General features: G+C 40.3%; 1 protein-coding gene across 3 annotated transcripts in view; it reads right to left on the minus strand.

Moving 5' to 3' along the window:
* NAV2 (neuron navigator 2) overlaps positions 1-17,559 on the minus strand; it is a 245,798-nt gene that overhangs the window by 73,896 nt on the left and 154,343 nt on the right. The window lies entirely within an intron of this gene.

The raw sequence follows: 17,559 nt of genomic DNA on the forward strand, positions 1-17,559 counted from the left end.
GCTGTAGATCACCTGAGAAGGCTGATGGTCCTACAGATTACAGTATTGCAGCATGCATTTCAGGTAGCTAACAAACCAATCTTATGGAAGCTTGACTGGAGGAAATTTTGGCTGGTAGACTTGCTCTTATCAAAAGGTCAACATTTTAGCTGCAGCATCAGTAAAACAAAAACTTACTTTTCCATTGCTCAAAATTATTCACTTAGAGAGAAAACACTCTTCTCCTTGCAAACATAGAAAGTTTCTACGGGTGAAATGTTCTGCTTTTATTCCACCAGAAGGACAAGAGGACGGTTGATGTATTGCTTAGGCTCTGTGGTGTACCCATTGGCTTTGCCGTGGTTGCCTGTACTCCTGGAACACCACCACCTCTGCTAGCTCAGTGCTACCTAAATCTCTGTCCTTTTACAGATGCTCAGCAGAAACTACCTCAGAATAATGGCAGTGACCATGAGCCTACTGGTGAGAAACATAAGGTCACCTCCCTGCAAAGTACTTGGAGCAGATATCACAACTAGTAGACCACTGAGCAAATGGTTTCCATGCCAGGGATGAAGCTGATTGCAGACGCAGTGGGCCACTGCAATTACAGTACAGAAGTGCGTGAAGCTTGGGAAGCAGAGAATCTGCAGAAGGAACTGTGTGGTGGTGTCGATACACCAGAGGGACGGAATGTCATTCAGAGGGACCTGGACAGGCTGGAGAGGTGGGCCCAGATGAACCTCATGAGGTTCAACAAAAGCAAGTGCAGGGTCCTGCACCTGGGAAGAAACAATCCTCAGTATAAATACAGACTGGGGGATGAGGTATTAGAAAGCAGCCCTGAGGAAAGGGACTTGGGGGTGCTGATGGATGAGAAGCTGGACATGAGCAGGCAGTGTGCACTTGCAGCCCAGAAGGCCAATCGCATCCTGGGCTGCATCAAGAGATGTGTTGCCAGCAGATCCAGAGAGGTGATTCTGCCACTTTGCTCTGGTGAGACCTCCCCTGGAGTACTGTGTGCAGGTCTGGAGCCCTCAATATAGAAAGGACATGGACCTGATGAAGCGGGTCCAGAGGAGGGCCACCAAAATGATCAGGGGGTTGGAGCACCTCTTCTACGAGGACAGGCTGAGGGAGCTGGGGTTGTTCAGCCTGGAGAAGAGGAGGCTCCGGGGAGACCTCATAGCGGCCTTCCAGTACCTGAGGGGGGCCTACAGGAAGGCTGGGGAGGGTCTGTTTACAAAGGCCTGCAGCGACAGGACGAGGGGCAATGGTTTTAAGTTGGAGAAGGGAAGATTTAGATTGGACATTAGGAAAAAGTTCTTTACTATGAGGATGGTGGAACACTGGAACAGGTTGCCCAGGGAGGTGGTTGAGGCCCCTTCCCTTGAGATATCCAAGGTGAAGCTCAACGAGGCCCTGAGCAACCTCGTCTAGTTGGAGGTGTCCCTGCTGACTGCGGGGAGGTCGGACTAGATGACCTTTGGAGGTCCCTTCTGGCCTGGACCAATCTATGAATCTATGAACAGCAAAGCTTAACGGGTACGTAACCAGGCTGGTGTAGCAGCTCTTCTTTCAGATCCCACCCGAGTGCTCAGCTGCGGTGTAAGGACTGCACACAACGGAGTCAGTGTGCAAACTGCACGCAGCTCCATCCAAGCTTCTGCAGATGGTCAACTGCAGCAGGGGGCATCTCCCCCTCACTGCAGAACAGCTCTGGCTGGTGCTGCCAGGCTCTAGAAAGGGAGTGTGGCCTCACCAGCTTGCCCAGCACTTGCTGGCTACACTGGGTGGGCTTGAGAGAGTAACACCTCTTCCTTCAAAATAACTAAACCCATTGGTTTTTCCCTGGAAAAGTAAATCCTTTTAATTGCTACAGATAAGTGTGATAACTATAAAACACACAGAGTGAGCTGCAATGGGACATGGGAACACCAACGGCAATAACAACTGAGTATTGATGTGGGGAGCTATTGCATTTAACAGTTATTTTCTTTTGAAAGTGAACGACTAATGCGAAACATCTGTGCCTTATAGGGCCCAGATTTTCTGATACCCGATATCGTTATCTGATACCTGAAAAATTAATCTGGTAATAACTTGTAAATTGTATTCTTACAGCTTCCTAACAGGTAAATATTTCTTCTATATACACCTTATGATACATTAAATATTTAGTCTGGAATGCCAGAAAACAACTCTTAGATCTTTTCCTGAGATACTATGGGTTTGGGTTTTTTGGTTTTATTTCACTGTAATAAGCTGAGAGCAGAGCTCAGTGGTATCAAAATGCTATCAGAAAGAAATCAATACAGCTATAAATACAGAAGGCATAGCTACACAGTGCTATGAAATATGGTTCAGAGATTCCTGAACTGGTGCCACGTTATGCTTTAGAGATGCACATCCGAAGATACTAAAGTGGGTCTGGATGCAACGCAGATGCAGCACAATACTCAACATCAGCTGTCACATCACTACATTTTATAGGGCCCCATCCATTTCTACCACTAGGCGCTCTCAACGTATCGGCCAGCTTCTACTCAGTAGAAGTCAGTAGGTCAGGAGGACAATTGGGAACTTTCAATTAGACATGATGAAACGAGAAACGCCAGGCATGCAGAAGATGTGTGGGAAAGGAGGGATGAGAAGAGAAATACTGCCCTTCAGACTCAGCTCACCAGGAGTCCTGTCTTCCCAATGCATCAGAAATACTACGGTCGCAAGCCGCAAAGCACCGATCTACGATAAACGTGGCTCTGATTCACGTGTTCAAAGATTTTTTCAAGGAGTAACTCTGCCCACACCATTCTACCTCTCCACAGAGCCACGTCTCACCTGTCCTCTCCCAGGTGGCATAAAGTCAGTATAAAACTACTAAATTTTGTGCTCTGGTATAAGCAGAGCATTACGGCATGAGCAAGCACGCACCCAGTAATTAGCCAACACGGGGTTAATTATTACTATGCATCACTGCATTATCATGCACCCTTTTGTTTCGTTTTTATTTTCATTATAATCAGGTGCAACGACAGATGTTGTCAGTGCCAGAGGTGACACGAATGCTGGGCTTCTTCCAGAAACGTCTCTGGTATGTGCGGTTATCTCCAGGGCGTACCTAGCTGGGTAATCTGCTCGTCATTGTATCGCCTATTTATTTGCCCTCGAAAACTTCGCAATATTCATTAAACGCGATGCCTCATTTTACGAAAGAAAACACTAAGGACAGAACCTAAGATGTGCATTACTGGCTACGTGCACAGTGTAATTACCATGCATATGATCTGTATGCAAACCATGTTATTGAAAATAGTGACTATTAGCATAACAAGCGCTTATTATTTATTGAGATGCAACTCAGGCAGGCATCCTGCTGGGGTCTAACATCCTTCCTTTAAACAGCACCATCTTTTCTTTCTTCGTTTACACATTCTTCTCTCGTCTTGATGATTAACAGCGCAGAAAACAGGGAGACTCCCTTCTGCGCCTTTGTTTAAAGGGGGAAATCTTGTGTGTTTAATTGCCCTCAGGCATCTGATCCAGTTCAAAGCTCAGCGGAGCCTCTCCTATGGTGCGACATTCCCCTCCCGCCCCCGTCATCACCCAACTGCAGGCTGTTCAAATGATCCGTTAATATATGCGACTTCACCTACATTATCTCTAATTCTTAACTGATAACAAGTTAAAAGCAGGTTGGGGGTGTTGGGGTTTTGTTTTTGTTTTTTTTTTTTTTTGTATTTTTTAAGGAATAAAATGGGAATCGAGTGGGAGAAAAAAGCTCGACTGTGCAAAGTCATAAACTTTTTTAATGTCATGCCAACCTTCTATCGTACTTCAGATGAATTTGACTTTTTAATCATTCCAGCCATGAAATGTAAAAAGCACAATTTTCCTTATTTTTTTTTTTTTTTGTAAAGGTAGGTCTGAGCAAAGCTTCCTTGCTGGATCACTCCTGTTAGCCCTGTCTGCCGAGAGGTCCCTCTCACTGATGCTGGCACTGTTTCCTCCCTCCACTCCCTACCCTGCAGAAGTCCTGAAGTCCAGGGGTCTCTGCAGGACTCTTTTAACCTTTCCTAGCATTCCTGTAACAGCAAAAATTTGCAAAACTCTTCCTTGCCCAGTAATTCCTTCCCCAGCCCCAGCCCTGCTGGGTTTTACGCCGCATGTTTGTTCTCTCTGAGGCTACACCCTCTGCTTCAGAGATGGCTGTGTTACAGTAATGAAATAATTAGCAGGGGGAATGATTTCAAGTATTTATCGTTTTGCCAAAATTGAGCTGTTTGGCCCAAAGTTTTCCAAGCTGCATGCCAACCTAAGGATGGACTTTGGTCTCAGTTAAAAACAGCACAACGATTCCTGAGTACCATTAGAAAATACACATTTTACTATTAAGTTATATCCATCTTCCCTGAGAAGCCTTGACTCGCAATATAAATTTTTTATCTGGTTCTGGAGGGCCCCAGAGAATAACGACAATAAGTCAAGAAGGGAAGCCAAGACTGTATGTGGAGAACAAGTGGAAAAAAGAAAAGGAACAGGAAAACAAATTTAGATGGAAGCTCTGAAGTTGAAGGCTGGGACCTGCTGCACAAAGCAACAGAACTGGGACAAGAAGCCTCAAGTGGGCCTGGAGAAGTTAAAAAATGGACAAATTGGAGGAGGAATATCAGAACTGAAATTGTTTGTAAATACACATTTTGATATATCCTTTTATGATGGGATTTTTTTTTTTTGTTTTCTTTTTTTGACTCCTATTTGGCTGCAGAGGTGGATCACTGCTCCACCATGATGGCTGTTACTTGGGCAACCCCTGCCTGCTGTCACAGCAGAGAGCTTATGCACAGCCTCAATTTTCTGTTAATGCTATTTTTTTATATGCAATACATATGCGGGCCCCAAATGTTCCCAACCACTCATTCTTTCTTTGAGATCCTGAGAACTTTGTAGGCCTACCTTCTAACAAAACACACCACTTTTACACCATGGTGGTGACACAAAAGCAGCTTAGGAGCAGTAACTGGAATCCAGGTGGAAATCTATCTCGTTAGAAAGAGGTTTTAAGGCACTCTCTCCCCCCCTCTACTTTAGCAAGGAAGATAAAACTCTCAAACTGCCAGTTCTGCTACTGCTACAGCAATGCTTTAAAGATGGTCTGGAATTTTTTGATTAAATACCATTAATTATCCTGTTGTTTTATAAAAAAATGTAACTCTTCACAACACTAAGAAGACTCCCTTGGACCCTTTGTTAATTTAAATCATTAAATCATCCAGGGGGGATGTGGGAGTTCAAGGACTTGAACTTTAATTCTTTCCATCCCACTTCCGTGACCTGATAGCTCCACAATAGCCAAGAGTCCAATTAACACCTTTCAGTATCTTGTGTTGATATTATTTCCAGCAAATAATTTGGCAGGAGAGACAGAGAGAAATATTCTTAAAGAGGAGGCCAAAACTGAGATCCCTGCTCCAGTCCGGCACAGTGGAGACCTCAAGTTCACTTCTTACATTAGAAGCTTAATCACTGCGTTGCCACTCTGTAAGGGAAAAATAAGAACAAAACCCAAATCCTTATTTTCTGTTTATGCAATAAATTTCTGCAATAATGAAATGAAAATAATTTTAATCCAGCCTTTCATCTCTCTGTCCTGTTTCTACATGGACAGAATGTGGCCATCTTGTTAAGATGTGATGTTAAGCTGTGAAATGGTGTCTCACTTTGCTATCAGAGACTTAACATAAACTAGTACTGATAAAGACAGCTCCAGTTCAGTGAATTCCTCTCCAGAATCAAGGAGTGGTCATTTGATATCTTTGTTTAGGGACTTTAATGAAGTGAACTGCACAAGGGATAATAATAGTAATATGAAAGGATAAAAATCACTAGATGTACCCTCCCAAAAAAGAAGAAAAAACCACCCCGGATTATTAGTTGGATTAATGCGAGCATTCATATTTTGCATCATACCAGGCACACCTAACAAACTACGAGGAAATTCCTTGCCTTCAATATTAATAATGAAATATTCATCTGGAAAACCCCTCTTTGCTTATTCACACCAATTTCCCTCTAACGTGTGATTGTGCTTTGGCTGGTACAGGTTTTTAAAGACCCAAAGGACAGACTTCCCAGAGACTAGTTTACAAGTCAGTAAGTGTCAGAGTGGTTTTCCTTATAATTACCCTATGTTTTCCTTGTCTCTGATGAATCCACTCTACTTCAGTTACAGCTACAATTCACTGCTATTTCTGAAAATGCCCAAAGAAAGCCTTGTTCTCCTCCCATGATCCCACCCAGCCTTGCTTAGCCAAGTCATAAGTTACGTTTGGCTCTCATTTTTTTCTTTCTAAAATAATCCATTGTTCCTAAACGATTTGATAACGTATACATTGCCATAATAAACTTAACCGCATCACCATGTATTGCAAGCTCCCTCTTTCCAACAGTGTTAAAATCTAAAAGTGAAATCAGAGACTGATGCCATTAAATAAGAGGAAAATATACCCAAACTGGGGAGCGACTTTAAGATTCAAACACGTTTTATGGACAAAGTTGGGTTTCAGTGATTTGTTGGGGACAAAGGTAGACACGATGAAAACCCACCATTGAAAGCACAATGCATTGCTTGGAAAGAGATATATGGCTGCAAAAGAAACCAATTTGGTAGCATAGAGGGGATGATGTAGAAAAGGTAAAATAACTGGGTCAAGTATGACTGGAATTGTGGTGGTGGATAGAGGGAAAAACATATGGTATGACTCACAGGAAGGAAAGATTATTTTATCAGTCACATGTTCAGCTCATTACAGCTAAAGTAAGGTCAGCCCATAAAAACACGGTGAGAGAAGCAGAATGTCGCTAAAACCGAGAACAAGTCAGAAGCTATTGCAAAAGCGGACCCAAGCTCTAAGCCACACCGTGGAAGATATCCCTGATTCTGCCTTCTGGGTGTTGGTGTTAGAGGCCAAACCATCAGCATGCTTTGACCAAAAGCAATGACAAGCAGCTTCATATTGCCATATGGCGTATTTGCTTTTCATCTATATTAGCAAAAAAAAAAAATTAAAAACATTTAAAAAATTAAAAAATAGTGGTTATCATTAGAAGCCAACAAAGAATTTCAACAGAAATAAGAGCATGGAACTCATATCCTAACTTCAGTTTGAAACCACAATCTTCAGATTTCAGAAAATTTGTGTCTTTCTTTTGCATGCACATTTAAGACATGCATTATGTATAACTGCAGATTTCTTGCCACCACCTGATCCATCTCAGGAGTCCCTTTGATCAGAAATTCTCTCAAAGCACAGATGGATAAATTCTCTATCTAGGAGTAGACGGAGAATACAAAGAGTCCCAAAATACAGATTAAGTGGAGTATAAGGTTTTCTTGCATGTATATAACCTCTGTGAACTTCAGTTGGCACAGGATACTCATACCTCTTTCCCAGAGGCTCATGTTGGTGATTCTTCCTTCTCCTTTTCCCTCTCCTCTCTTTCCATAGAGATATACAGTTGTCTATGACTACATGCTAGCTATTTCCTGATAATATTCCTTTCTTCCCTTCTGCATTCAAAACAGTTCTAGATTTGCAAATGCAAGTTTATGTTTCAGGCACCTCTGAAAATAAAAATGAAATCTTTGCATAAAAATGCAAATGAAACATAAAACTATGCATGCACATATCAGATAGTATCATATAACATCAATAGTTTCAAAGAGATGTTTGAGGCATTGAGTCATGTTATGAAGAGCATTTCTAGCTGCAAGTTTCATAACAAGAATAAATCAATCTTGACTATGAACATGAAAAGAGAGAATAAAACCTTTTTGAACACTCAAGGTGGTTTGCTCATTTCCCCCAAACCAAAACGAATGAATTAGTTGATATATATGAAAATTAACTTAAACTAACAACATAATCAGAGAAGATAAACTTTAAAGTTAGATTAAAAAGATAAAAATATTACTTGGGGCTGATGAGAGCACGTGGTAATTCCACAGTAGCCGCTGAGCTGAGCCTTTGTCAGTTAAGAAATAACAAAAAAAAAAAAAAAAAAAATCATATAGTTAAAAAGAGCTGACCTCAGCCCTTGGACTTTGCTCAGGCACTAATCAGACTTCCAATGTTTAGCGCTGATCCTCTGGCTACTTATTGACCACATATACCTGGACACACACAAAGCAGCCTCTAGCAACGTGGTAGTTGCTCAGGCTCCCTCTGCACACAGGTTTTGAACTGTTCCAATGCCACTTACATCAAATTAATTAGTCTCAAATTGCAGCAGTCAGCATTAATAAAATTAGATGTTTTATTTTTAGCGAGAATATAAAAAGCTGTTACTAATAAAAACAAGTTACACAAATTCTCGTAATACTGCTGTAACAGCACAGTGTAGCTCCAAGTGTAGAGTATCCAATTATTTATCCTGGCCAAATGTATATTTAACTGTATATAGTTAAGCAACATAAGACTATCATGTGAAAGCCTTAATGCCTGTTTATGTAATAGCAGAACGTTTTTAATCCCCATGCAGCTGCATTAACACTGGGCCATTTAAGCCTGAGGATGTTTCTGAGGATGTTTCATCCCAGAAAGATCATGAGCAAAGTGACTACTTGTTCTGTGCAGTCTCAACTTCATTGTGAATCCTATTAGCTGTCATAAAAAGGTCACAAAGTCACCTTATCATACAGCTGGAAAATCCCTATGCCATGAGGAAGCTGAGGAATGGAGAAGAGCAGAATAGGACTTACAGATAAGAAGGGTACTGAGCCCCAATATGGAATAGCTTGTTGGCCACCAAGGAAGTTGTCATGACACCAAGGAATGGCCTGATATAAATGCAGTAGCTCCAAGAATCCAGGGGCAGCAAAAATATACACTTTTGTCCCTGCCACTGCCTCTCATCACTCCTACTGCAGAATGCAGCACAGCTGCTCTCCTGAGCTGGAACGTCCTTCCAAGTGGGACAGACCTTCATTCTACATGGGCCATATGCCCCGATTGCTGCATTTCTGTGGGCCCTCCAGCTTTCGGAACTCACTCTGTACCTGAGGAACAGCAAACGCCGTGTAGACATACAAGTGAGACAATCCCTTCTTTATGAGAACCCAGGTGTAGTTGGTAGATAAGGGCTGTGAGAGGAGGGAAGAGAGTGCTCCTCTCTCTGAAGCGCCATGGAAATAGGGAGTGAACCTTCATTTTATCTGAATATATCTTCTGCCTCCTTGAGTACTAGGTTGGGGACACTTTTGCTTCTTTTGACATCAGTCAGCCCAAAAGCACCCCCCTTACTTCATTACCTTCTTAACACAGGAGTTGCCATTCAGGACAGCTGAAGGAGATGACTGCTTCTGAAATAAGCAGTATTCTAAATTTGACCTCAAAGTTGTGGATACCTTACAGCTTCTCCTGCTACGCTGCAGATGTGGATGTGTATTGCATATACGGGGCTATGAGTACCATCCAACTCCAAACATACTAGTTTGCTGCCCAAATTAGGAGTCTCATTTCCCTGTATACGCAATGAATCCTTCAAAGCATCTGGATATCCTGAATTCCTTGGAAGCTTCTCAATGATGATACAGAGGGTGTCCCCTCACCCCATCTGCAGTACCATGTTTGAAAGCTCTTCACTGGAGGGGACAAGATTGGGAATGAATAAATGCTGGAATATTCAATAAACATCATCAATAGAGTAAAGAAAAAGAAACAAAATGCCCCAGCAAAGCTCAGAAGAGCATGCAGGAAGACTTACGCATCTCACATTTGGACTCAGAATTTTGATACTATTTTCCAAACAATACAATTAAAAGAAACATTCAGCCACGAAACAGAAAGTTAGATTCAGGCTATTAACATTAATGTTTCTGATAACATGTAAGCTAATACTAATATAATATTATTGTAATCGCAAGAGAATACATAGTTGTAGAACAGAAGCAAAGAAAACTAATTAAAAATTATAATGAAATGTACAATTATGCAACTCCAAAGCCCCAACAAACCATCTAAGAAGGGCAGACAAAGACTAAAGGCAGAAATTTAGGTTTTCGAGTAACGAGTCATTTACAAAGGCACACAATATTTGAAAAAACATCTCTCTTGAAATTTGCTTTACAGCCACAATGAGCTTCCACGCTCGTCAAACAGCCCAAAACTTGGATTCTTCTTTTAGAGTCTGACAGCTGTCTGCTATTAGTTTTATCTATTCAATCTCCAAATCCCAAACTCAGAGGTTACTGGTGTAGGTCAGTTGTGAGACTATGTTGACTCTCTTGCCATTCGACATGGAAAACCAAATAACAAAGTCTGCACTATGTCAGCAAGCATTTCGCATTCTTCGGTTTGTCATGCAAAGCACAAAGACCCTGATACAGTTCAAAATGGTCTTTGTATCTACAATCTTGTTTACCCTTGGAATACAAGCTTAATTTCCCACATGCCTAAAGTGTTTTAAAAGCCACTTCATACAACAGAAAAGACAGTGCTAATCTCTGGCAATGGAACCAAAAATATTGAGGGTTTCAGAGGAGCCTCCGAATATAAAGTTCATCTAACTGCCGACTTATAAACATAAAGTGGGTGCATATGAAAGGAAATGTCACTTCAGGAAAATCTAGTTCTCGTGGTGTAGGATCATGATTTTTGCTATCCCAAGATGCATATTATTCAGCTGCTTAAATGAGGCAGATTTTCCTATTTCTACAAAATCAGTATCCACACTTCACCTGCACACATGGAGCAGTGCAGCCTTCTAGGGGAAGCAACAATCTATCCACAGCGAAATACGCGGGCAAAAAGAAAGTCCTAACTTAGCCATGATGAGCTGCCACCTTTCATGAGCTTTGTAGCGAACTTCAGCTCCTGACTTAATCACTTTAATTAGATGCTAGAGCAGAGGTGGAAATACCCCCTAAAATACAAAGGGATGCAGAATCAGAATCACAGCAACAAAAGCAAGAGGCGTGACACAAGGAAAAAAGTTTTAAGAAGAAATGCAGTTCCTAAAGCCTAGATCCAGCCTGAGTCTTCAGCATTTACATCTAAGCAAAAGAGCAATTATGAAGGAGGAGTTTAAAACTATAGTGACAGTCAAGCATATAAAGATTGCCTAATCTACTAACTTTGGAGGGACCAGCTTACAATTGCAGGGTGTGTTGTTGGTTGGTTTAACGTCAAGTGGTAGAGCTCTAGCTCCTCATGGGAAGAAAGTTCTTGAAAAAGGTGAAGACCTGCTCTCAACTGCCTTGTCAGCCTGTGGGGCTACTAGAACAGGTATTAGATAAAAGAGAAGAACGGGATAATTCTTGGCTTCTAGGATGCACATAGGTCCTAACTGCAGTAAAATGTGTTTGGTTTTTGTTTGTTTTGGGGTTTTTTTGTTGTTATGTTTTTGTTTTTTTTTTTTTCCATGGACACATGGAAAAGGAACTCTCTCATAGGAAAAGAAATTACATTTTTACCAAAAGTCAGTTAAAGAATAGGCACAAAACTGCTTCAGCACCAAACACACCCCCATCAATCACACATCCACTATTGCTACATGACGTGATAATCCAGAGCCTGAATGGAGATTCTTAAACAAATACAACCTCTGCTGAAAAATTATCTACTTCTTAAGTCATTCTCTCCTCAAAACTCTTTCTAGCCTTCAAACAGATCCCAACCTCGCTAAGTTGATCATTGTAAGCAAGCTCTTTGCTGACCATTGTGCAATGAGTAAAACTAGAGCAAGCCTGAGAAACAAACAAAACTGTCCATTCCATCATGCCTCTCTAAACAGAGCTGACGGTATCACCAAATCCTGGAGAAGTACTTCCCAGAATGTAGTATACTACATCCAATGTACCACATGTATCCCCAAAAGTATTTATGTGGAAAAAAGGAAAAAAAAAAACACCACAAACCAAATATTTCTGTGCCCACTGAATAAATTCACAAGCAAGCCACAAAGTTGAGAACCACCTGGTTACCCAAGGAGGGCAATTCTCTCACAGCCACTTAATCTCTGACCTCTTCCTTCTCATCTTCAAGGGAATTCTATAAAGCATCTTCAAAGAATAAACAAGAGTATTAAAATAATAACTCTGGTGGATATTAAAAACCATAGATTCAACAGAGACAGTCTTTACAACATGTAATAATTTGCTCCCTCTCCCCAGTTAACCTCTCCATGTTATGCAGGTGATAAATCATCCATCTCTCTTTTCTATAACACACAAATACTGTATCATGCATTTCCTTGCTAAATCTTCCTCTGGTTCATAGAAATTGCCTGTCTTACTGTAATCCACTCATACATCCAGGTAAATTTAGAGTAACAGTTCTTCAACTTGTATTTAGTAGTGAAAATTCTTGATTCTGTTTTAGAATTTAAGAAGAGATTATGGTGCCCAGAAGTTTGTCATCTTTAGCCCACTGAAATGGATCTGCCAAAAGACATTGCTTCCTTTGACTAACCTTGCCTTGTTTGAAAGTAGAACGTCTTTTTTTCCTTTTGGTACTGCAAATTTCAGCCCTCAGGTATAGCTACCGTACCTTTGCTTTCAACTACTATTTGCTGCTTAACTTTGCAATTACTTTATGTAACCTAAAACCACTCTGGATTACAGCTTGTAAAAAGATTCCTTGGAAAATAAAAGTGTATGGTATTGTGATTCTAATCAGCAGATCCTAAGGCCATAAACTTCAAAGAATCTTTGCAATGTGAATTTCCCTATTTCTGCGAGTCAGTTTTCAAGATAAACGTGGGATCCTTCAAAGACAGGGAGATAGGTATCTATAGGTACCAAGGTACAACTTGCACGTTTAGAAGCAGTAGTATTTTTTTGAACTTAGTGATAAAATCCAAACAGATGGTCAAGCAGAGTAGAAGAGCTGTTTGACATGAATAATCTCACCAGTCCCATGACTTTGCTATTAAGCAACTATACATGGGCATATATTTACAAATTGCGGTGACTCACAGCACAGATACAGTGAGCAACGTATGCTCGGGTGTTGGCACTTACTTTTGGATCTGTTTCATCCTAAAACAATTCAGTGACTTTTAAATTATTTTCTAGAAAACTATGCTTATTTGCTATATATAGGATCCCTATATAGGGGTGTTCCATTGTCCTAGCAAAGAAAAAACCAGAAAAGCAGAATTTATAAATTATTTTAATCCTAACAACGGAATGCAAGTACAACTGCCAGGGCTTTCTGGAAGTGAAGGAACTGTGAACTGATGACATGAAATCTTCCTGGTACAATGGTAAAAGCTTGGCGGCATCTTAGCTGATGATCTCCTGAGGTCTGTAGATGACTTCAATGGATATAGTTATTCTTTCTCCTGACAGAAAGGACAACCTCCCTCCACAAACCTATTCACACAAAATACCGGATGAATCTTCCTGCAAGCTCATTTACTGTGAAACTCCACAAACACTTATGTCAACACCCCTGAGGGAACGTTGCAGGAGCAGGAGATGCTGTGAGGGAAGGAGATGATGGGAATTCCATTGCCATTAGAATGCAGGATTATCTATTTCTATGTATTTTTACAACAGTTGGGTCCACCTGAAGTTTAAGATATAACACAGTTGTGTTTTAACATTTTAAGACAAAGGCTATCCAATCTATGTCTATATGCTTCTATTGCAGACATGTTTTCTCTGCTTTTACCCATTTCTAATACATCATGGAACCACTGCTAGAGTAGCAAAACTACAGTAAAGATGAGATGGTTAGTAATGGGGTAGTATTGCTAACAGATATTCTCTGTGAATGGAGGACTTAACTCCTCATCTGCAAAGCCAGGACTTGCAGACACCTTCATTTCATTTTAGCTGCATTGTCTCAGTTAAGAGGAAAAACTGAACACACACACACACACTTAGGACTCAAAGCTGTCTTATCCTACTATAAGACTTCATAAAGAATACCTTAACAATAAATCTCCCTTTTTTTTTTCTTTTCTTACGTTGTAACATTTTTCCATTGTCTACAATAAAGCAGCACCTAAGCAGAAGAAAATTTGATGTAGCTTCTTATGTGGTACCCATCAGCACCACGTCTGCAATTCTGCTTTCAGTGGGATCTGCCTCCTTCCAAAAGCAGTGATGCCTCCTCCTCTCCCCGCTTTTCAGAACAAGCCAGTATCGCCCCCAACTTGATGACTTGCTTCAACTTGCTTTTCAGCTCTTCTGAAGCGTGATCCAAGTTCCCATGGCCATGAAGGCAGTCCGACAAACTCCCTCCAGCACTGAACACTAACCCGTCTTTACAGTAATCTCAACACTGTAACAGGATGCAAGAAATTAAATTGCAGTTAGTGAATTTAAACATACTCCAGTCAAAAGGTTTTACTCCACGAGTAACTGTGAAGTGTTCTCTATTACCCAAGCCAAGAGACATATAGAAAACCTTAATCTGTTTTTATAAAATGCAAAATAACAGCAAAGCACTACTCCTCAGCTATTTTTTAAAGCCGTAAGTTTTACCATTTGTAGAAATTCCTATAACTCATAGCATCTGAAAAAATCTGCGCTCAATGACATTCTTATTAATAATGATATATCCATGCTCTGCATGGAATGCCCTCTGGCTTTCTGCTCAGTTTCAGCTTCACTTCCAATTCTTGCTTCCTGTCCATCTCCTCTCCTGGTTCCTCATTCTTGTCTGGGATTATCCAAAAATATTGCCAAAAGCAGGAAATGCTACTGAAATGCTACTGACGGCCAGGATCTAACTTCGGTTGCAAGTCCTTCTGAGAGTGAAACTGGAAATGGTCTTGTTTTAACTGCAGAGTGGCAAGAGTGTGCCAAGGCTGTCATTGTAGTCATCGTAGATCTGAACCACGATACAGAAACACTCTTAGAGCAGTGCGATCCGACCCTTGCTCACCACCCAGGCTATGTTTTACCTACAGTCCACTAGTGCTGTTGGATCTACCGAGACAACTTAATCCTCTGTCTGATGAGACAGGTCCTTACAGTCTGAAGTGGGCAAGACCTTTTTATGCCTTATGCTCTTATGCAAAGACATGTAATTCACGCAACCACAAATTAAATTGTAGAAGTGAAACAATCCAAGTCAATCATGCTTGGAAGTGGTTATTTATGCACTTCATCACTGAAGATTTTTAAAGAAGTCGTAGAGACATTTCCCTAATAACAGCGTTAAAGTAACTCTTGACAAACTCACATTCGTTAATATAGTCTCCTGTCCCATTACAAGGATATGATAAATCAGTACAGGTCTGAATTATCTTATCTAAATAACAGGTTATACAAGTAAGCAATTACAGAAAGATTTACTCAAATCTCAGTTTCAAATTTCTTCCTTCTTATTTATATGTATTCATAGATGCAAGTTACATATATGAAAGATAGGGCAGAATTAAGTCACAGATCAAGCAGCTGCGCCTGACAATGTGAAATCAACTTAAATAACCAGATGGTACACACCAAGTCCTTATACATAGAAGATACAAAACCATAGGTGGCTAATTTGCAACCTTTAAAAAAAAAGTCACAAACTAAATAAAAAGGCATTTTTAATGGTTTGGGTTTTTTTTTTTTTTTTTTTTTTTCATTAAAAATGCCTTTGTTCTATGCAAACACAAATCGTCTTGAAGTGGATAAATAAGCTCAGCTGTGTTGTGCAATGATTCCATTAACCTTGCAATCAAGCATTAAATTAAACCGCCTTGTTTGGATTTCCCTGCTGCAGGGAAAAATGTACCTTCGAATGTCTGTGCTTTATGTTACCGGAGCCAATGAGTAAAAGCTTCACAACTCGACTTCTACAATTAATAACACAAGAAACTAAACAAGTTTGCAAAAGAATTGCAAAAATTCCTCTGATAACTTTTTTAATTATTAACCTTATACTCAAAGGTTCATAACCTTTCACACTTGTTGTCCCATGCATTCAATTAATGTCTGCTTTGAACAAGTTAAATTTAATCTTCCTAAGTTTTCTAGGTGTACCAATAAAGCAGAACTCCTGTTTCACTCCGCTCCCAGAATTAAGAAAGCTATTCATTACTGCAGTGTTTCATTGAACTCCTTTTACTTATGCTAATTTTCACCCTGGAAAACTGCTGCTCAAACCAAGGTTAATTTTTTGTTTAAACTGCACGCCACAATCACCCAGCAACCAAAGAGGAGCTATTTTTAAATCGCTGCCCTATTGTCAGAAAACTCTGATTTCCTGCATAAGGTGAGTAGGCTTACATTCAAAATAGAAAAGACTAAATCAAAACAACACATAATAATGTCACCAACTCTGGGACCAAGGGTAATTTTTCTGTGATCCCACGCTGCGGCTAAATTGCCAGCCATACAGAGTCTTTATTGTGTGTAAAGTCCATCCTCTCCATGTGAACTGAAAGAATAATTTTCAGAGCTGAAACAATTGGCATAGACTAGGGATTGCATTTCAGTGCGTCACAATCCCATTCTAAGCGGAATATATTTAAACACACAAATAATCTCTCTTCAAACATACATATTTGGTCCTCATGCATGGTTTCTTCAGGGAAGGAGCTTAGCAAATAAATGTGAGAATAATTTACGTGCCAAGAAAAGTGCAAGCACAGAAAATACAAGGTGGGGGAAGGAATCAATGAGAAGGAATGATGCCAGCTCTCCAGAAGGCTCACTGCTACTTAAACAACAATATCATTTATATTAGACCAATTCTGTATTCTAGACATATATAGCTTCTGTTAACGTGGCAATGTTCAGAAGCCACAGCAACAGATGAGGATGATACTTGATTAGTCTTTGATTGCATCACCAGGTGGCAATGCCTCCACCTACGGCCAACCAGAAGCGAGTGCTATTGGCCCACTACGGGTTTCAAGTTGCAAATTTCAGAAACAGATATGAGCTCCTGAAAAATCCAGGCATATTTTACAACTGGCAAGCATATGTTGACTTAGTAATTGAATCTGAGCCGAGATTCTCTGAGAGGTTTTAGTTCTTTTGTTTAGGTTTACCATCCTGCTCTTTACTAATATCAAGAGAAGACCAAAGCAAATCTAGTATGGCTTTCACTGAAAACAAGGCTAGATTCTCTATCACTTGTATTTCCTTAGTATTCCATGCACAACTATCAAGAAAGTATTGGTCATATCAAACTGCATTATGTCCCCAGGAAGACATCGATAACAAAACAAAAAAGGAAAAAAAAAATCTTTTAGTTCAGAAATTGGTTCAAACCCGTAATGCAAAATCCTTGATTTATACTTAGGGACCCCTCAATGAAGAAAAAGGATACAGTTCACTTACTACATCAACAGTAACACTCATCAGGCTTTGGGTTTGGAAGCGAAAGAGGCAGCTATAGGCTGATGCCATTAAAAGCAAAAGCATTTAACCCATTTATCTCAACTCTAACAAAATAGAGGTCTCATTACTGTCCATCTCCCCAGCTTCCTTTATGATTGCACTCACGTCAATTGTGGATTTTTAGTCTCTGAATTCTTATCTTTGGCTTCGCTGTTCACACTGAATCACTGGACTTGGAAGAATCATTGGAAATCAGAAAAGAATTAGAGGTTTTTTGTTTTGGTTTGGGT

The sequence above is a fragment of the Numenius arquata genome, chromosome 6 (genome assembly GCF_964106895.1).
Source record: "Numenius arquata chromosome 6, bNumArq3.hap1.1, whole genome shotgun sequence".
In the NCBI taxonomy this organism is placed as follows: Eukaryota; Metazoa; Chordata; class Aves; order Charadriiformes; family Scolopacidae; genus Numenius; species Numenius arquata.